General features: G+C 40.0%; 1 non-coding gene across 1 annotated transcript; it reads right to left on the reverse strand.

Moving 5' to 3' along the window:
- Positions 1–344: 344 nt before the first annotated feature.
- Positions 345–450, reverse strand: LOC121831844 (U6 spliceosomal RNA). The gene has a single exon (XR_006075448.1). It is a non-coding gene; the product is annotated as a U6 spliceosomal RNA (small nuclear RNA).
- Positions 451–19465: the final 19015 nt, after the last annotated feature.

Genomic DNA, 19465 nt, shown 5'->3' on the forward strand with positions numbered 1-19465 from the left:
GGGAGAGACAAAGAGAGCAAGTTAGAGGCTAGGGTCTGACCAAATAGGTGTGGGCTGTCTCTGAATCCCTGTGGCAAGACAGTCCAGGTCAGCTGTGTGGAAAGGTGAGTGTCAGGGTCAGTCTAGGTGAAAGTGAAAATATTTTGAGACTGAGGGCTGAGAGGAATAGAGAAGAAAGCATCCATGAGATCCAGAACTGAGAAATGGGAGGTTCTTGAAAGGATAGTGGAAAGGAGTGTATAAGGATTGGGGACCACAGGATAAAGGGGGACCACTGCAGAATTAATGAACCAGAGGTCTTGAACCAGGTAGTAGGTTTAATTAGACTTCTTAACTCTAAGTATAAAAATATGGAATACTTCACAAATTTGCATGTCATCCTTGTGAAGGGGCCATGCTAATCTTCTCTGTATTACTCCAATTTTAGTATATGTGTTAACAAAAAGTAACTTAGAGATGCATGTCTATCTATGTATGTCCTTGCTAACTGCTCAATACTAGACTTCTAGAAAATTTAAATAGTAACAACATATTTTTTTAACTCCTAATATCTACTCAGATTCACAATTGTCTTTGCTAACTGATGCAGGGAGCCGGGACAATCGCCATTATAAGATGGCGCTGACTTCTCTGCATTCTGAAGATTTATTACTCCTAAGACAATGCTTTCAATGAAATACACGCCTCTGCTTTGCATATGCACAAGTTATATTGGCCCCTCACCAATCCTGTCGTGCCTGGTGGCCGCAGGCTAAGTTCAGCCAGCGATTCGCGCCTCTTTTCCCTATATAAAGCAGCCGCTTTCACTGCCCCCTCCCCTCGCTTCCACCTCTCCTTTAACCAAAGGCTCTCCAATAAAGTGTGATCGGGAAGAATCTTTGTGTGGCGGTCTTTCTTCCTTGCTGGTCGAGAGGAGCACGCCGCAAACTGAGTCATACAAAAAACTGATATTTTGTAATGGTGTGCTAAAAAGGATCTGAAAAGACACATTTCCCAGTCTCTCTGTGAACTGTATTTATGGTTTTGTAAAGTTCCCAACCTACCTATGGGCTGCATTTATGGTTTAATGTTTTATTTTGATGTTAAAAGATCTTAATTAACTCTTCAACTTAAATTTTTAAGGCTCAAACTTGACAGCTATATAATCCAAATCTTATTTTAAAAAAAACTACTAACTTGTAAGCTGCTATGTAATTCATTTAGTGACAAGCTTTATTCAGCTCCTGTATGTGTTTTCAAGGTTAAGCCTAAAGCAAGTAACTAAAATCAAATAAAGTTTGTTAGCTCAGATGTACTTAAGAGATGGTCCTCAAACTCTTCCTTCAGATATTTGCTAAATCCAAAATGTTTAATAAAAAAAGCTCATGCCAGGCAGTGGTAGTGTACTCCTTTAATCCCAGTACTCAAGAGGCAGAGGCAGGTGGATGTCTGTGAGTTCAAGGGTAGCCTGGTCTACAGAGTGAGTCCAGGACAGGCTCCAAAGCTACACAGAGAAACACTGTCTCAAAAACTCACCCCACCAAAAAAAAAAAAGGCTCACCACGATAGACAGAAATGCCAACTCCTAGTGGCAACCCTGAAAGTCTCCAAAGAAGACAGAGGGGACATGATAACTCACCTGGATTGTGGTAATACTGGCCACTGGGCAAAACTGTCCCATGCCTCATCTACCACCAGGACTCTGCAGAAACTGTGGATACTGTTGGATTAACTGCCATACTCTGCCTAAGTCAAGGTAGACCAATCTTCCCAAGTACCTCAACCGCAAGAAAATCTCTCAGACCTTCTGAGCCTGGCAGCCAAAGGCAGATGCTGCCCTGTGTGGTACCTGAAGATGTAATGCTATCCAGTATGACAGCCAAAGACTATTTCTGTCTCTAATGAAGCCATTAAGACCACAGGAGCCTAAGGTAACTACCTGGATAGTGGGTAAGTCTCTGTCATTTAAGGTGCTGTATATTTGCCATTTAGATTACACTTTCTGCTTCTCAGATCTCTGATAGCATTGAAGGCTAGGCTAACTGTAGCTTTGTCATTTTAACAGCAGCAAGCATACCAACTCATTCTGGAAGCCTATGGCTGCCTTGTCAGTTAATTCCATATGTCAATCAAGCCTCACTTTTCTAGAGCTGCTTGGTCTCCTGCTGAGAAAGGCAGGCCCAGACAGTCTGCCTTGGTGCCAGACTTCACACTGATGAAGACAAACTCATAAAACAGGTTTCAAAGTATCTTTCTAATGTTCCTTTAAATGGTGTATCAAGGTAAATAATTGGTTAGAAAAAAGTTTTAAAGATTATGTAAGTTCTGAGAGTCTAAGAAAGTGTTCTAAGTTATGTAAATGCAAGTTGTAAAGGCTTAAGGAAATGATTTAAGATATATAAGAAATAAAAATGTTTCAGACTTCTTCCCTTTCTATGCTATTGTTATACCAAGACTTCAAAGTTCAGAGTTATAACATTAACCACTGGAGTTCTGATAAGCTGTTAATCTAGCCCTAATAAAGCACTAATTACAAAATACTCACAAGCTTAAAATTTTAAATATCCTGTGGTTGTATTCTAAGTATAGACTTGAAAATGCTTCTCCAAAAAGTTTATTTAAGATTCAAGGAGTTGCCTTGGATCCATCTCTCACAGTTCAAATGGACTCCAGATAAGTACTCTTGTCAACAGCCCAAGTTTTTCCACCTGCCTATTCCTGAGGGTGGGATCTCTCCCCTTTTCCCTGGTCTTCTTTTCCAACTACCAGGACCAGAAGTTTCAAGTGTATACTCGATAAAAACTTTCTCCTAAAGCTCCATAACTTTACCTTCTGTTCCTAGTCTATATCTGTCCCAGCAGGTTTCCAATCAACTGAAGACTGCAAACTGCTCCAAATGTGCCAGCCCTAGATGCTTCTGAAGGAATGTCCCACTTGAGTCTCTGCATTCCAAAATACTCCAAAGTGGCTAGCCCCAGGTGGTCCTGCAGAATCTGGGCAGCAAGCAGTGATCAAAACAGATGTCCCACAGCCCATCCTTTGATCCATCCAGTAATCATCATTCCAGCTTTCCTGGGCCCCCATTAATGACAACCCAATTTCATCTGGAAATAATTATAAAAAAGACTACATTGCCCTTTTACCATCAACAAAAAGGCTAGGATGTTAGGTTTCAAACTCAGGACAAATGGCTTAGGTGCCTATTTAATATATCAAAGCAAACTCTGGTCACCAGTTTCCCTCAGTCCCTACCTATTACAGAATCATCCTGGCTGGCATACCCTACCCCTTACCCTCAGCCTGTCTAGTCTCTGATATTCACTTCCAATCCCCCAGTTGCTCTTCCCTATAAAACCCAGTCTTTTTGGTTGCTCGGTCCTTTTACCTCTTTGACTCTTGACCACTACTCTTGGTTCCTGCTCTACTGGCCTCTTGACTTCAACCTCTCTTCTCTCTCCTCCCCACTATCCTCACATGGTCTGGTTCAGTTGGCCAGTCATGTTTAGTCTGGACCATTCCAGATGCCTCTGATTATGTTCTCCCTCGTGTCTACAACAAACCTTCTCCTCCTCAACCCCTTAGTAGCAGTCATGTCCTCCTTTTATTTCTTCTTTTCCTACATTCCCTGGTATGAATAATTACTTTAAATTGAACTTCTCCTAATGTTAAGGCAGTGACTCTCCAACAAGTGGAGGCTTTACATAATGAAAACATATTAAGCACTAAGATAAATGTATTTATTATTTTTAAATATTTTACCTAGTAAAAAAAACAAAGAATATTACAAGCAGATTAATATTTAAGAAAACTTTACGGCTGTAAACAGAAAGTTAGACTTCAATTTTATCTTTCAATGTTGAATTTTGACCTTAGGAATTTTAATAACTTTTAAATTTTCAAACCAACCTACTTATGATCAGTATAATGAGAAAGAAGCATTGAGAGCAGGAATCCACCAAAGGCTCCAACTTATGAAAATATGAATTCATTTAAAGAAAATTGCCAAAGCCCAAAATGCCAAAGAGATTCCCTGATCCTGGAAAGCAACTGCCCAAGGAAAATTTTCCTAGCAAAAGCAGACAGAAACTGCAATGTCTGTGGTCCAGGGGGGCCAGGATCCATCTCAAGATGGCAGAACTTGATGAAATCTTCTATACTGTATTAGTTTTAGATTTGAAAGGTAGAAGATGATAGGTTATGAAGTTTTATTCCATGGTTATAGAGAGCTGTTGAAGACAGGCTATGTACAGCATGTCCCTACAGAATCCCTACAATGAGACCCTGAGAGGCCATTGTATGAAGTTGTGAAGGTGAAACTTGGATTGTAATAGGAACTTCAAGATGTTGGAAATTCCAGAGCTGTAGAATGTCTGCCAAAGGGGGCTGTGTACAGAGATTGGAAGCAGGCCAAGAGAGAGGCCAGATATGGCATAGGCAGCAAAGCTGGGAAATGAGATTGCCTAATCTCTTTGGAATTGAGTTGATTCCATCATATGCCCCAGGTCCTAGACATGAAGATACAAGATCTGTTGTTTTCCATGTAAGTTTTAGTTTTGCTTTGGTTCAAGCATGCCCCACAATGCCTCCCACTGCTATTTGAAATGGGAATGTTTACTCTATGTCAGTGTGTGCTGAGGGTGTATAATATGTTTTAAATTATTTTAGAAAATTACAATTAAGAGATTGCCTTGAGTTAAAAAAAGGCTTTGAACTTTAAACTTTGGAACAACATTGATGTTATTAAAGGATATGGGAACTTTTAAAGTTGGACTAGATGAATTTTGCATCATGAAATGGCCATGAGTCTACGAGGACCAGGGGAGAGATATTAGTTTGAATGTGAAATATTCCCCATAGGATCATGTGATTGGTCCCAGTTGGTGGCACTGTATGGGAAGGTTATGGAACCTTTAGGAGGTGGAGCCTTACTGGAGAAAGTACATCACCAGGGCTGAGCCTTTAGCTTTTATAGCCCTACTCCACTATTTGCTTTGCTCCTGCTTCTTGGCTGCCAATGTCCTGAATGGCCCTGATGCCATGCCTTCTTTGTCATGGACTGTATCTCTTTGGAACTGAGTCAGAATAAGCCCCCTTTCCCTTAAGTTGCTTTTGTTAGGATATTTTTATAACAGCAATGGGAAAAAGACACTAAGAAAATGTGCTTCTTGGTTTATTGTCATTTTGACACTGTAGTGTAAAAGGGGGCAGTGAAAGAACCCCCTGCCCATAACCAACTCAGAAATTGAAATCCAACCAGTCTCTGAGCATGAAAATCAACCAACCCCAGAGCACAAAACAAACCAATCCCTGAGCACAACTGAGCATCAAACTCACTCCCCCAACAATGTTGTGATTTGAAGGTGTCCTTCAGTGTTAACTGAATCACAAATTTAGTATCTTACACAACAATGTACAGAGGCAGAATTTTAAGAAGTGATAAATTCATGAAGGTTCTGCCTTCAAGAACAGATTAAAGCCATCATTGCAGAAATGGATTCTTTGTAGTAAGTAAGAGGTTGGGATAAAAAAGAGTTTGGCTCTGTCTTGTTCTCTTATGCATATTATTTCTTTTTCTTCCATAGGAAGACACAGAATGCAATCCCTAGATACAAGACATTAGATCCTACACTTCTCAGTCTCTAGAACTGTAGGAAATGATCTATATTCTTTGAAAATTACCCAGTCTCTGGTATTCTAAAGTCACCCATTCTGGCAGATGATCACCTTGACAATTTCTCTCAACACAACCTCCTTTCAATTTTCCACTCTCTGCCTCTATGACTTCCATTCTAGTTTGATGGCTAACATATGTGTTCTGCTAAGTCTTTCAAATGGCTTCTCTGCTTTTGTGTTGTTCTCTGCTAGACCACTTTCTACACAGTAAGTGATTTTAAGGTTTATTATTATTGGTGTGTGTGTTTGTGTGTGTTCACACATGTGTGGGCACATGGGGAGGCCAAGGGAATCAGATTTCATTGGATCTGAAGTTACATGGTTGCTTTGTACAAGTGCCAAGAACACAACTTGGGTCCTCTGGAAGAGCAATGTGTATTCCTAATGACTGAGCCATCCCTCCAGCTTCATTAGGTGATCTTAAAATACAAATCCATTCCTTTACTGCCAAAGGACTAATCTCTTCATTGCTTCTGGAGGGAAAATAAGATTCTTAGCATGGCTCAAAGGGCCTTGCTCTGGCTCCTGTTCCCCTCTAACCTTATTGCATTACTGTCTTTCTGTTCAGTGTTCAATGGTCAGTGGCTTTCAAAGTCAATGTGCTTAAATATCTCCTGGACAGCTTATCAGCACAGACTCCACTGAAGGAAGCTAGAACCACCCCAGTGATGCTTTCTTCTGCTTCAGTTGTTATGATTTGAGCCCAATAAGCTACATGTCTATTGAACTTCTGGCCATTGTCTAGTGCTTATAGCTCCATGAGAAACACTGCTGCATAAACTGGGGTTCCCATTCTTAGAGCAGCTGAGCTGCCTCTTACCTCACAGCCTCTACCTCTGCCTGGAACGAGCCACTTTTCAGCTCAGCTCTTGAGCCTTCCGATCTTTCGGAGCTCAGCTCAGCACCTTTGATTAGACTAATCATTACCATTTACATACTAACCCTAGGTACAATTACACAGATTTGTGGGAGAAATGGTACCTGTCTTCCTGCTGTTGTGAAGATTGTTTTATTCACTGCTAGTCAGCTGATCTCCAAATAATACATGATGCAGAGTAGGTCTGCAGAGAATTTTCAATACATGGATGAATCTCTCCAGCAAAAGTCTGAGGCATATAGTAGCTAGGAGCTTGTGGATTTCTTGGTAATGGACAGAAAATGGAACACAAAGAGACTGTGGTGGCTGCAGTACATTTTCTGTGGTGGAAGATGGACTTCCCTGCTGGGAACTCTACCTTAATCACTGTACACAAGCTCTGTACTTAAGCACACAGTATATGTGGGTGCAGGCAGTCACAGTGGTGGTGATGGTCATCTTTCCTGGGTTCTCTTTGTTTTTCTTTCCCCCTTGTGGTGATTTATTTCATTCTACTCAACCTTCTGTGCTTACCAGTGGAACCTGAATGGCTACTAATGCTATTATACTGTACTAGAGTCCAGGCTCACTTTCTCTCCCTCCCTCCCTCCCTCCCTCCCTCCCTCCCTCCCTCCCTCCCTCCCTCCCTCCCTCCCTCCCTCTTCCCCTCCATGCCTGCCTGCCTGCCTCCCTCCCTGCTTCCTTCCTTCCTTCCTTCCTTCCTTCCTTCCTTCCTTTCTTCTTTCTTGTTTAATGGAAGGGTTCAAGCAGGAACATTATGTGACTTAATTTTCACTAAACTATGCAAACACCAACACCTCCTCCTGGATGCTCTCATTTTGTAACCAGTGGTCAGGGCCAGACCTTCCACTTTTCTGGCCTCCACAGACTAGACTTGGTTGCTCACCCACATTGGGGAGGGCGTCTAAAAGAGAGGCAACATTAAAGTAAGGAATTCATAGGGACCTCTGCTTTTCCTTCAAGAAGCTGGTGTTGCACTTAAACATTCCAATCCTCAAATGGCACAAATCATTTTCACTTAAGAATTAAAAAGTTTTTAAACCCTTTAGTTGCATGAATCAAAGCCTGCGTTTTAAGACAAACACTTTAAAACAAAAAACTTTTGAGTTTTTGTGGATTTCACATCATGCATTCTTATCCCACTTTTCTCCCCATCCCCTTGATTCTGCCCTTTGCCCTTGTAATCTCCACCACCAAGGAAAATGAAATTTAGAAGAAAAACAGAGAACTAAACCAAAAAAATAAACAGAAAAGAAAAAAAAAAAGAATCTCGTGGAAGCTGCAGTGTGGACCATTGAGTCACACAGTTTACCTTTTAGTCCATTCATTTTTTTTACTGCAAGTGTTCATTGCCAGGAGTCATTGGTCTGGCTCAAGGCCTCTGGCTTCTGCTACACCACTGATAATGAGCTCTCTCTGGGCCTCCTCTTAGATATCTTGTCCTGTGTCATGGAGATCCTGCAGCACTGAAGCTGTAGATTTGTCCCCTTCACGTGCTCCAGCAGTTCATAGATGGGGTGGTTGTTGGGGGTGGGCCAACTCAAAGTCTTTGTTCTGGAACGCAAAATTCAGGTAACCTGAATCTACATTAAAGGGAGGTACATACTATTTTAAAGGGATTTAGTTAGTGTGTTTGTGTGTGTGAGAGAGAGTGGTGGGGAGAATACATGTACCATCATGCATGTGTGGAGGTCAGATAACAACTTTCAGCAGTGGGTTCTTTCTTTCTACCTTGTTTGAGGCAGGGTCTCTCTTCTTGTTTCTGCCACTGTGCTGCAATCTCCAGACTAGCTGGCCCATAAGCATCTGGCCAGATTTCCTATCTATGCCTCTCATTTCTCCACAGTACTGCTGGAGTTACAGATGTATGCAACTGCACCCAGTGGGTTTGGGGATTGAATTTGGATTGTTAGACTTGTGCAGCCAGGGCCTTTGCCTTCCTAGCCATCTCTCTAACCTGGAAAAACTAACTTTATCTTGCAAAATGAACTCGGTCTGTGTATATGGGGTGTGGGGATGCCTGTATTTTAAAACCAGTCTCTTGGAGCCTAAAACAAACCTTTTCCTACTAACAAAATGATAGGATATTTACTGTATCCCAGCTATTGGATCATTATGTTTCTATTAATATTAAAATGTTAATATATAGCAAATTAAACACTCTAAAAAGTATAGTGAGGTTTCTAGCTACCTGAAGATGACTTTAACTCCCTTTAATTACTATTTTATTAAAGACACTCAAGGATTTGAGTCAAACTGTTTGATCCAAATTATATATAAAACAATTGGTCTCTAGTAGTAACAACATTTATGGTGTTTTACACCCTAGGAGTTAATATTTCTTGATTAAATATATATTTAAGGTGTCCTATTGTACAGTTATCCAGGATTAAAAATTAAACAATAGTCACATCTTGCTAATAAAAAGGAAATTGGCAACATTATAGTCAATAGATTCCTGTTTCCCTTTCTGATTGCTAAATAAAAAACAATAAGATCTGGTTATATTACAAACCTACAAAATACTGACTTCTCCCAGATATGGCCTCTTGTTTTACTAGTGTCATAAATAATATTCAGTACTCCAGGAAAAGATGATTCTGTTGTGCAAGATTTAAAAATGGAGGTCTGAGAGATGGTTCAGAGGTTAAGAGTACTTGTTCCTCTTGAAGAGGACAGGGTTTGAGTCCCAGCACCTACATGGTGGCTCACAATCATCTGGTACTCCAATATCAGAGGATCTGATGCCTTCTTCTGGCCTCCATGGGGACTAGGAATGGTGCACAAATACACATGTGTTCAAACATTCATACAAACAAATAAGTAAATATTTTACCAAAGAATTAGAAAAAAAAATGATACTGAATTGTTATCCGGTTTCTTCTCTGGTGTGCCTGTCCATTAACTTCTCCAAACTGGAATCCCGTGATAATACCAAAAATATAGAACAGATCAAATTTTTATTCACAAATAAAAATTATAATACTTTATTACATTTACTTGTTTAGTCTGCATGCATGCAATTGTGTGCTAAAGCATGTGTGCGGGTTGGAGAGTAACTTGTGGAAGTCAGCTCTGTGCTTCCACCATGTGTGCTCTGGGAATTGAGCTTAGGTTCTCAGGCTTGGCAGCATGTGCCCTTGTCTACTGAGCCATCTTGCTGGCCTGAAGAACATTAATTTCAATATTAAAGGCTAATATTTTCTAAGAGTTAGAAATACCACTCCACATGAGGTTATAGCTGTGAAATTAAATGGCCCAAAGAAAAGAAAACCTAAAATTCAGATAATGGGTTCTAACATTCTAAATATGGAAAATTTTATGAAGCACATATAAATGTAGATAAATTATATATTATATATACATAATTTGTATGTGTTTAAAATACCTGTTTTCCTCACTTCATTTAGACAGATAATGTTATTGATTATTTTTGAAGCTTAGGTATAATACTTGTATCATATGTCACATGTAAATGTTAATAATGATAAATCAGACCTACCATGATAGCTAATAGATTTTGATGGCATGATCCAGGAGTTTTTCCTTTAATGACATTACTAGTTATTCTTTTTTCTTAAAGACCACTTCCCCACTACTAAGTCTTTTCCATATGAGATCCTAGGAGTAAGCCTTCCTAGTAATCAGAAGCATAAAATAATACTTAAAATTATATTTGGCCTCCACAGCCACAAAATGGATGGTTGGTAATAAGGAGAACTGTGAACTAAAGTCCCCAGAAAGAAGCTACAACTAGTTTGAAAAGTCTACAGAGGCTGATTGGCTGATTCTAATGTCAGTGGCATTAGAGAGTATTGCAGAGATATTAAGAATGTTGGAAGGTTGTAGACCCGGAGTCTAATTACAGGTTGTCTTGGGCTACGTGCCCTTTAAATAGCCATTAATTGTTTACTTCTGTGTGTTACTTAACATCTCCTGACTATTAGATAAATTATTTGGAATGTATAAACCAACCCCCAGATTCTATTTACCACAAAGCTAAGAATGTCATCAGAAGGAATTTGAGGCCTATAGCAGGTGTTTCCCCACTTGCTGTAACCTGCCTGCCTGACATTTCCACCAACATATCTGAAGTGACTCTCCTTAAGATTTCTTTGCTCTGTTACTATTAAAAAACTTCACGAAACTATTATTTCATCATAATATGGTATTTGAAGTAACCTAAGTCTGTGTTTCTGGGTAATAGTCATTCATATTTGGCTCCAGAATAAACTATCTCTTACCTCCTTTGAGGTAAGAGCTGTGTATTTTATTTCATCATCTGTGATACAGAAAGGGGTTTAGAAAGGTGTAGAAAGAGTGGTACTTATGCTAAGCATTGTTAAGTTCAACTTTATTCATTCTCTAATGATAGCACCTTAAAATATTGAGCAAGATTATTTTTCTGGGAGTGGTATTCATAAGAAGTTTTAGAAGAAACAGTTGGAATGTACAAGGAAAATGCAAAACAAGGCATTGAGTCAAGCAAATCTGGTATGTGTAGATTTGAATCAATAAAATCTTCTGTCTTTTACTTAAAATAATCAATGACAGCATATTTGTCTGCAATATGAATTTAGTTGTGTTATAAAGTTGGATTTAAGAGTACTTATTAGAATCTCCTTCATGCAAAGCAAGAATAACCACACATGCAGAATGTACATAATTTTATACGCATGTTTATATTTCTTAACAGGTTCTATAAGCAAGTAGTGCCATCTCAAAGGAGCCAGCTAAGTTTTTCTTTGTTCCTAGATTTTAATCCTCTGGGACTCTGTATTATTCAGAGTCTGCTAGAGGCATGGAACCAATAAACCATTCATTTGACAACAAAATGAGATTTAGTAGATTGTCTCACACATTTGGAGGCTGGCTCTTGAAGGCTAAAGAGCCAGAAAACCCAGTAGTTGTTCAGTGCAACAACCTGGAAGCCACAGAACAGAGGGATGGATGATGTAGTTCTGTCTGAAGCTGAAGGCCTGGAATCTCCCTGGAGATCACTGGTGTGAGTGGGCATGGAAGAGCTGAAAAAGCGGGACCCTTAGGGTGGTGACAATAGTAATTGCTCAAGGAGTAACCTGGCAAGTGGTTGAAGATTCTAGGTTTGATTCTGAGATAAGCTGGCAGGCATCTTCCTTTTATCTGGGACTGAACACTATTGGATGGTGCTGACCACATTCAGGGTGTGTCTCTCCCAATCAGATTACTGACTCACATGCCAATGATGTCTGTAAACACCCTCGCAGACACACCTAGAGTGTGCTTTCCTAACATCTGACTCATTTCTCTCTCCAGTCTCAACAATTGAGATTAACTGTACAAGTCCACTTCTTATCATTTGAATACTTAATATACCTCCTTAAATCATATTTTCAAATAAAGACAATATCTAGGCCTCATATGATATAAGTATCTTTCACACAGTAAAAAATACATTCAATTCTTCTCCAATTTAGGAGGACAAAGTTTGTTTGATTTTAATGATTCTTAAACATTTCCTGACACACCATAACTTAGGTTGTGCACTGTAAATTTAACAAGTACTGATATTAAGTTAATCAATGCCATGTTACATGATAAATAAGAAATGAAATAACAAAGTTGGAGAAGTGGATCATCAGTTAAGAGTGCATAATGCTCTTGCAGAAGACCAGAGTTTAGTTTCCAGCATCCGTGTTGGGCAGCTCACAACTCCTTTTAACTCTAGTTCAGGGGATCCGATGGCCTCTTCTAGCCTACTTGCATGCACCAACCCACACTTAGACTTACATGTACACATAATTAAAAATAATAAAAAACAAGACCTTAGAAAAGAAAGAAATTAAGACAAAAATATATACTTAATATGTGTATGTATTTTATTTGTACACGTATATTCTTAGCAAAGCAGGGGAAATACTCAGGAAACTACACTCCTCATTTAAGCAACTGCACATAGTATTAATGACTATTTTCTTCTACAGCTCACTATGTATTTCTCTCTGCCTTCATTAAGCATGTCAGAAGATTATGGGTTTTTCTTTCTCTTCTTTTGAGACAGTGTCCCATTGTATAGCCTAAGTTGTCCTAGAACTTGTGACAATCCTCTTGTCTGTCTTTCTTATGCTGGCATTACAAGTGTATGTCTCTGCTTCCACCTATGTTTTAATTTTTTAAATAAAAGTATTACCTACATATTTATTTCTGGAGGAGATGGGCCATTTGTTGAGGTGCTTGGATTACGTTGTTGTAGTTTCTCACTGAAACTCAGTAATAGGGCATGGTAATACTTTAAGACTTCTTGGACCTCGGATACATAGTTTGTATCTCTATTGTAGAATGGTGGTCTAATTTTGCCTTGGTAGTCTGGATCAATTATCCCCCTCCACAAACACTGAACCTTCTTTGTAGCCTGTTTATTTAGAAGCACATGGAGCCAAAAGTACCCATGGGAAAATCTTAACTTCTAATCCAATGGAATCATATTATGCATTCTGACAGAAGCAGTCCTTTCTCTGGAACAAAGACTTATAAACCAGCATAGCAAAAGATCATGAGAAGTAGCAAATTTTTTGTTTGAATGTCATATAAGTTTATAGTAAGATTATTGGTATTTCAATTCTACCCCTTGATTCCTAGACATATAAATCTAAAAATAGACAAAACAGTACTATTATTGTGCTCTAGTTTAGAGATTACACAATCTTCTGGAGAGCCTTGCACAATCCCTGAATGATATCATTACCTACCTAGCACTCTCACTGTGTAACTTCAAAGTCCACCCCATTATTCTGTCATGCCAGCTGCTTTAGGATGATGGATAACATGGTACAATCAACTAATTCCATGAGCATGAGCCTGTTGCCACACTTCTTTCACTCTGAAATAAGTACTTTGCTAGAAAAATGATATGTGTGGTGTACCCTGATGTTACATAACACATCCTCTGAGTCTCTGTAAGGTATATTGTAGTTTGGAGAGGAGTATTATATACAGAGAAGGCAAATCAATATCCAAAGTGAATGTTTATTCCACTAAGGACAATGTGATGCCCCTTCCATGATGGAAGTAGTATAGTGTAAACCTGCTGCTAGGTCATTGGATGATCTCTAAAAGAATAGCAACACATTGGAAGATCAGTGTTGATCTATGCTGCAGGAAGATTGGGCAGCATCACTGGCCATGCACAAGACAGTATTGGTGAGTGGACATCCATGTTACTGAGTTCATATATAAGTTTTATTTATGCCACTGTGGTTAATGAGATGATAGGATGCACGAGGAAAAAGGTTTTCTGATGTCCATCATACGGGTCATCCTGTCTATCTGATTATTAAAGAGTGCCTCTGCTGAGGTCATTTTTGTTGAATGTTCATGTGGGACATAGACATCATAAATTATCACTCATTTCAGGAGGTCTATCAACATATTTCAACACCAACTACCCTCATTATTTTCTGATCATCCACCAAACCACTGACTATAATACATGAATCAGCATATAGCTGCACATATGGCCAGTTTTCTTTCAAAGTAAAATGCACAACCCAGTGTACTGTTTGAAGTTGTGACACTGTGAAGATTTTCTTCCATCACTGTTCTTTGAGTATGTCTTAGGAAGGAGGCTACCTGTTTAACATTAGGTGATGTGGTGGTTTGAAAGAAAATGGCCCCTAGAGAGAGTGGTGCTATTGGAAGGTGTGACTTTGGAAGTAGTAGGTGTGCTACTATGGAAGTGGGCTTTGAGGTCTCATATATGCTCAAGCCACGCCCAGGGAAACAGTCTACTTCCTGTTGCCTGAATCAACACATAGCAGTCCCTTCCTCCAGCACTATGTCTGCCAGCATACCACCATGCTTCCCTCCATGATGATAAAGGACTAAAACTCTGAAACTGTAAGCCACCACCTCAATTAAAGGTTTTCCTTTGTAAGAGTTGCCATGGTCATGGTGTCTCTACACAGCAATAGAAACCCTAACTAAGACAATAGTACCAGGAGTAAGGTATTGCTGATAGATGGACTATGTTTTTGTTTGGAGTAATATGGACTTTGGAAATTTGGGTTAGGAAAGTGGTGGAATGTTTTCAGCACTGCTTAATGGGGCAGACTATTAGGAGCATGGAAAACAGTGGTGCTGAGTATGATTTGAACTGTGTGACTGAATAAAGAGGATTCAGAGGAGAAGAATATTAATATGTGGCCTAGAGGTCATTCTTGTGCTATTTTGGTAAAGAATTATGGTTGCTTTTTGTCCTTGTCCAAAGAGTCTGGCTGATGCTAAAGTGAAGAGTTTTGGGTTATTTCCTTTGGCAGAGGAAATCTTGAAACAGCCTTGTATAGACTTGGTTGTGTGGCTACTAGTGTTAATTCTAATGAAGATATTTAATGAAAAGGAGCAAGCTGAGGAAAAAATATTTAAGGAGAAAAGAGGCACCAGGAAATGGAGTGGAGCTAAGTCTTGTGTTCAAGGAGATAAACAGATTAAGAAATGGAATAAAGGGAGTAGTGACCTCAGGGCAAGATTCCATCCAACTAAGTTTCCAATTTCTGAAAAGGAAATTAAGAATTTCTTAGAGCCTGGTGTGGTGATACATGTCTTTAATCCCAGCACTGGGAAGGCAGAGGCTAGTGATTCTCTGAGTTGGAGGCCAGCCTGGTCTACAGAGCAAATTCCAGAAACAGACAAGCTCAGATAGTGAAGGAAACCATGGAAAACAGAAAGCTGGTGAAGATGTAATTAATCAAAGGGGCCATGTTCCAATCCCAGCAAACGGCAGAACTTGGCATCTTTGGCCACATGGTTCTGGCTTTAGAGTCAAGGATAGAAGAAAGGCATTATGGAATTTGCCTCCACAACTACGGAAAGCTGCTAAGGCCAGGCATGTGTCGGGGTGTCCCTGAATGGAGGGCTAGAGAGGCCATTGTGTGACGCTTTGAAAGTGAAGCCTGGATGTGCCTGCAGATGTTGGAGATGCCAGAGCCATGGGATACCTGCTGAGGATAGCTGCTAATAGGGAGTGGAACCAGTCCAAGAGACAGAAGTGTGCTGCAGTCAACAAAGCTAAAAAGAATTGGAGATCTGAAGATTATTTTGACATCAGACATGGAAGTGTAGAGTTTGGAGTTTACCCAGCTGGTTTTCGTTCTTACTTTGGTCCAATATTTCCTCACTATGCTCTCTACTCTATGTTTTGGAAAGGTAATGTATATCCAGTGCCATCATGTGTTGGAAGTATGTGATCTGATTTTCTATTTTGATTTTACAGGGGATTACAGTTAAGAGAATGAATGAATCTCAGAAGACACTTTGAACTTCAGACTTTTAGATAACTTTGAGCCTATTATAGACTATGGGAACTTTTGAAGTTAGATTAAATGCATTTTTGCATTATAGTATTGCTACAAGCCTCTGGGGGCCAGGGAGTGGAATGTGGTGGTTTGAAAGAAAATGACCTACACTATAAGAAGCTGTGATCTTGTTGAAGAAATGTGTCACTATGGAGGTGGGCTTTGAGGTCTCAAATATACTCAAGCCATACCCAGTGAGACAATCTACTTCCTGTTGCCTGCACATCAACATATAGCAGCTCCTTCTCCAGCACCATGTCTGCCTGCATGCTGCCATGCTCCCCACCATGATAATGGACTAAACCTCTGAAACTGTAAGCCGCTACCTCAATTAAATGTTTTCCTTTATAAGAGTTGCCATGGTCATAGTGTCTCGTCACAGCAATAGAAAACCTAACGGTGGTGACTACTAAAGTGAAAAACCATGTATAAATAGACTCTAGTTTGAAAAAAAGCAATCAAAATTGGAAAAGAAATTAGGAAAGGAACTTAGTATATATGTGGTTCTACAGGTTTTTGAGAGAGGTAAATCTATGGAAGGTTTTGGCTGAAAGCATAAAGAGGAGGGGAAGAGGGATAGAGAAAGAGGACAAATGGTAAAATGAAAGGAAAAGCACATGATTTGCGCATAAGAGAATCCTAGAGAGTATCCCACAGTAGAATAGCTTGAGAAACATGAGAGCAATTCTAACACCAAACTGAGACACGTACAAAGAAAAGCAAAATTGATATTGCAAGAGTGAAGATTAAAATGCCAAAACTAAAAAAAAATAAAATAATAAAGTCTCAGAAACTGTAAAAAACAAACAAACAAACAAAAATAACCTATAAGAAACAAGCAAGCAAAGTAACAAACAAATGACAGCCTAATAAATGCACGTTAGGTTAGACGATAGCACATTGGTTACTACTTCCTTCACGGTGTTATGAGTTCTGAGTTCCTTGCCTTCCTTTGACGTCTCAAGTAGCTAATTACACTGCTGGGGAAGGTATGCCTTGCATTTCCAGTTCAGACTTGCAGAGCCATATATGGGATATGTACTGCATTGGTACCTTTCATTCTTTTGTGACCAGTTAAGACTTGTCACCTTTTGGAGGTAATTTCTGAAAAGGTTGCACTGAGCTGAGTGGGGTAATTCTTAGTTCTCTCCTGGGAGGTGGGGGGCAGGGTGGGTGAGAGCCCTTGATGTCATCAACAGTTCGTTGTTAAAGTTTTTAATTTTCTTTTATTTTTGAGATTGTAATATAATTACAATATTTCTCCCTTCCCTTTCCTCCCTCTTAACCATCTCATATGCTCCCCACGCTTTTTCAAATTCATGGCCTCTGTTTATATTCATTATTATTGCATGCATAAATACACATATATATTCCTAAATATATATAACCTGCTCAGTCTGTATAATGTAACTTGTATGTATTTTTTCAGGGCTGACCGTTTGTCAATGGAGACAAAATTGGTGTGCTCTTCCCTGGAGAAAACCACCTCTCCTGCTCCCAGATTTCCTCAGTTGCCTATTGTTCTTTGTATAGGTCTAAAGCCTCATGGGATTTTCCCACACCCACTTTGGTATGACCACTGGTGTTATATTTGTTCAGCTCACATTTGGCCAGTCCTGTTGTTGAGATTTTATGGGTATTTCTTCTGACATTTCTAGGAGACACAACTGCACAGCAAACTCCCTGATCCTCTGGCTCTTACAGTCTTCCTCCTCTTCCACAATGTTCCCTGAGCTGTAAGTACTGAAAGGTTTTATAAAAGTAGCCTTTGGATCTGGGCTCCACAACTCTACATTTTGGTTGGTTGTGGTTTTCTGTAGCTGTTTATGTCTGTTTCAGCAACCATCTTGATATTTTATTCTGCCAGCAGGTGAGGTAAGGGACTTTGTAAGCTATTGCTTGGTGGTTCCCATAAACCTCAGCCAGTTCCTACACTCTGTTTTAACTTTTGCTCCTAAAAGGTCAGTAAAAAGGAGACATGCTTCCTGGGAAGTTTCCATTGCCCTAACTGCAGGAGCTTCTTTCAGCATGCTTTACTAGTTCACAACCCCCACATGCTTCCCTGCAGAGATCTCGCCTGGCTTAGTAATTTCATTTTTAAGTTCCTAGCTCTTGCAAGAAATGGAAATATGATTCTTTTGATTGCTACTTTCATTGGTAATGTTTCATAGCTATCATTTTATCCAGATATCCAACATCTTGTGATACCGTATATAAAAATGCCAGCCAATTAATTTTACAGTTTGGGACTCTCTGCCTGGACAGGAGATAGCTGAAGGTAGAGCTAGGAAGCCACCAAATGATTTCAGCTGGAGACTTGCCCTTCCCTAGATCTCTGGCCATCACTCTGGCATAGTAAATGGGATCACTGGTCTTTTTGTTGTTGTTTCTGGCTTGTTGATGCTCTGGCTTAAAATCATTTCTCCACCCTCTCTCCCTGGTTACAAGTTTAAAGACATTGTTCTGCTCTGTTCAGTCTAGTTTATTTCAGAGCTCTGACAGAGTGGGTAGCCCTGCCTCCAATCCTGGTGACAGCTACTTGCACCTGTTCTGGAAGATTAGTTTAGCTATGATTATGACTGCATTAAAAAAATAAGAATAGTGTCTTATGGTATAGTCTGTCATTCTGTAGTTAAATGACTCTCTAAATATAATACAGCAAATACTTGTGACTAAATTTGTTTTGCAAAAATTGGGAGGAGGAGGCAAAGATATTAAGTCTACAAAGCAGACTCACTTCTGACCCTCTACTTTTATTTAAGGAATCTCTAAGGTATGCAAAATTTCTACCTTGTTTCTTTCTTTGTTTCTTTTTTTTTTGGTTTTTCGAGACAGGGTTTCTCTGTGTAGCTTTGCGCCTTTCCTGGAACTCACTTGGTAGCCCAGGCTGGCCTCGAACTCACAGAGATCCGCCTGCCTCTGCCTCCCGAGTGCTGGGATTAAAGGCGTGTGCCACCACCGCCCAGCCACCTTGTTTCTTTCTAAGGGTGCATGTGGAATTATTGTAACCATTTTAATGTTCCATCTTGTGCATAATAGAGTATGAGGCAATCTAGATGCTTATAAGGCATCCTTGGCCACAGACAGAATACCCAACTGAGGCATTATGCATGTATCTCAAGCTGACAGGCATCTCAGACAGCAATTTGCTTATATATGGAGCAACTGAGAAAAGGTCAAGCAAAATCAGGACTTGAGGTGAGTACTCAGACCTCAGTTACTGAACTATTAGGATCCCCAACTCCTGGAGTCTCTGCTCCATTCCTCCCAGAGGTCCATAACCAGGTGAGGATGGGTCTCCTTCAGGGCTCGGTAGAGTTGATCTTTGCAGGTCTTGTCCCAAGCCCGACTGAGGCTGAAGAGCTTCCTCATCTTGTCTTGGTTGGTGGCTTCAGCCCGCACTGCCTCATACTCCTCTTCACTCAGCACAGCACCATGCAGCTTGTCCAAGACAGGATCCACTGACGTCACTCAGGCCACCAGCTGCTCTCGATGGTGGTCCACAAAGTGGAGCAAGGCAGGAGATTCTAGAGGTGAAGGTAAGACTGGCAGTGAGCAAAGGCTATACTATTATTCTCCATTTCTGTTTGTATGTGTTCATGTGTGT

Source organism: Peromyscus maniculatus, chromosome 8, assembly GCF_049852395.1.
Source record: "Peromyscus maniculatus bairdii isolate BWxNUB_F1_BW_parent chromosome 8, HU_Pman_BW_mat_3.1, whole genome shotgun sequence".
Classification (NCBI taxonomy): domain Eukaryota; kingdom Metazoa; phylum Chordata; class Mammalia; order Rodentia; family Cricetidae; genus Peromyscus; species Peromyscus maniculatus.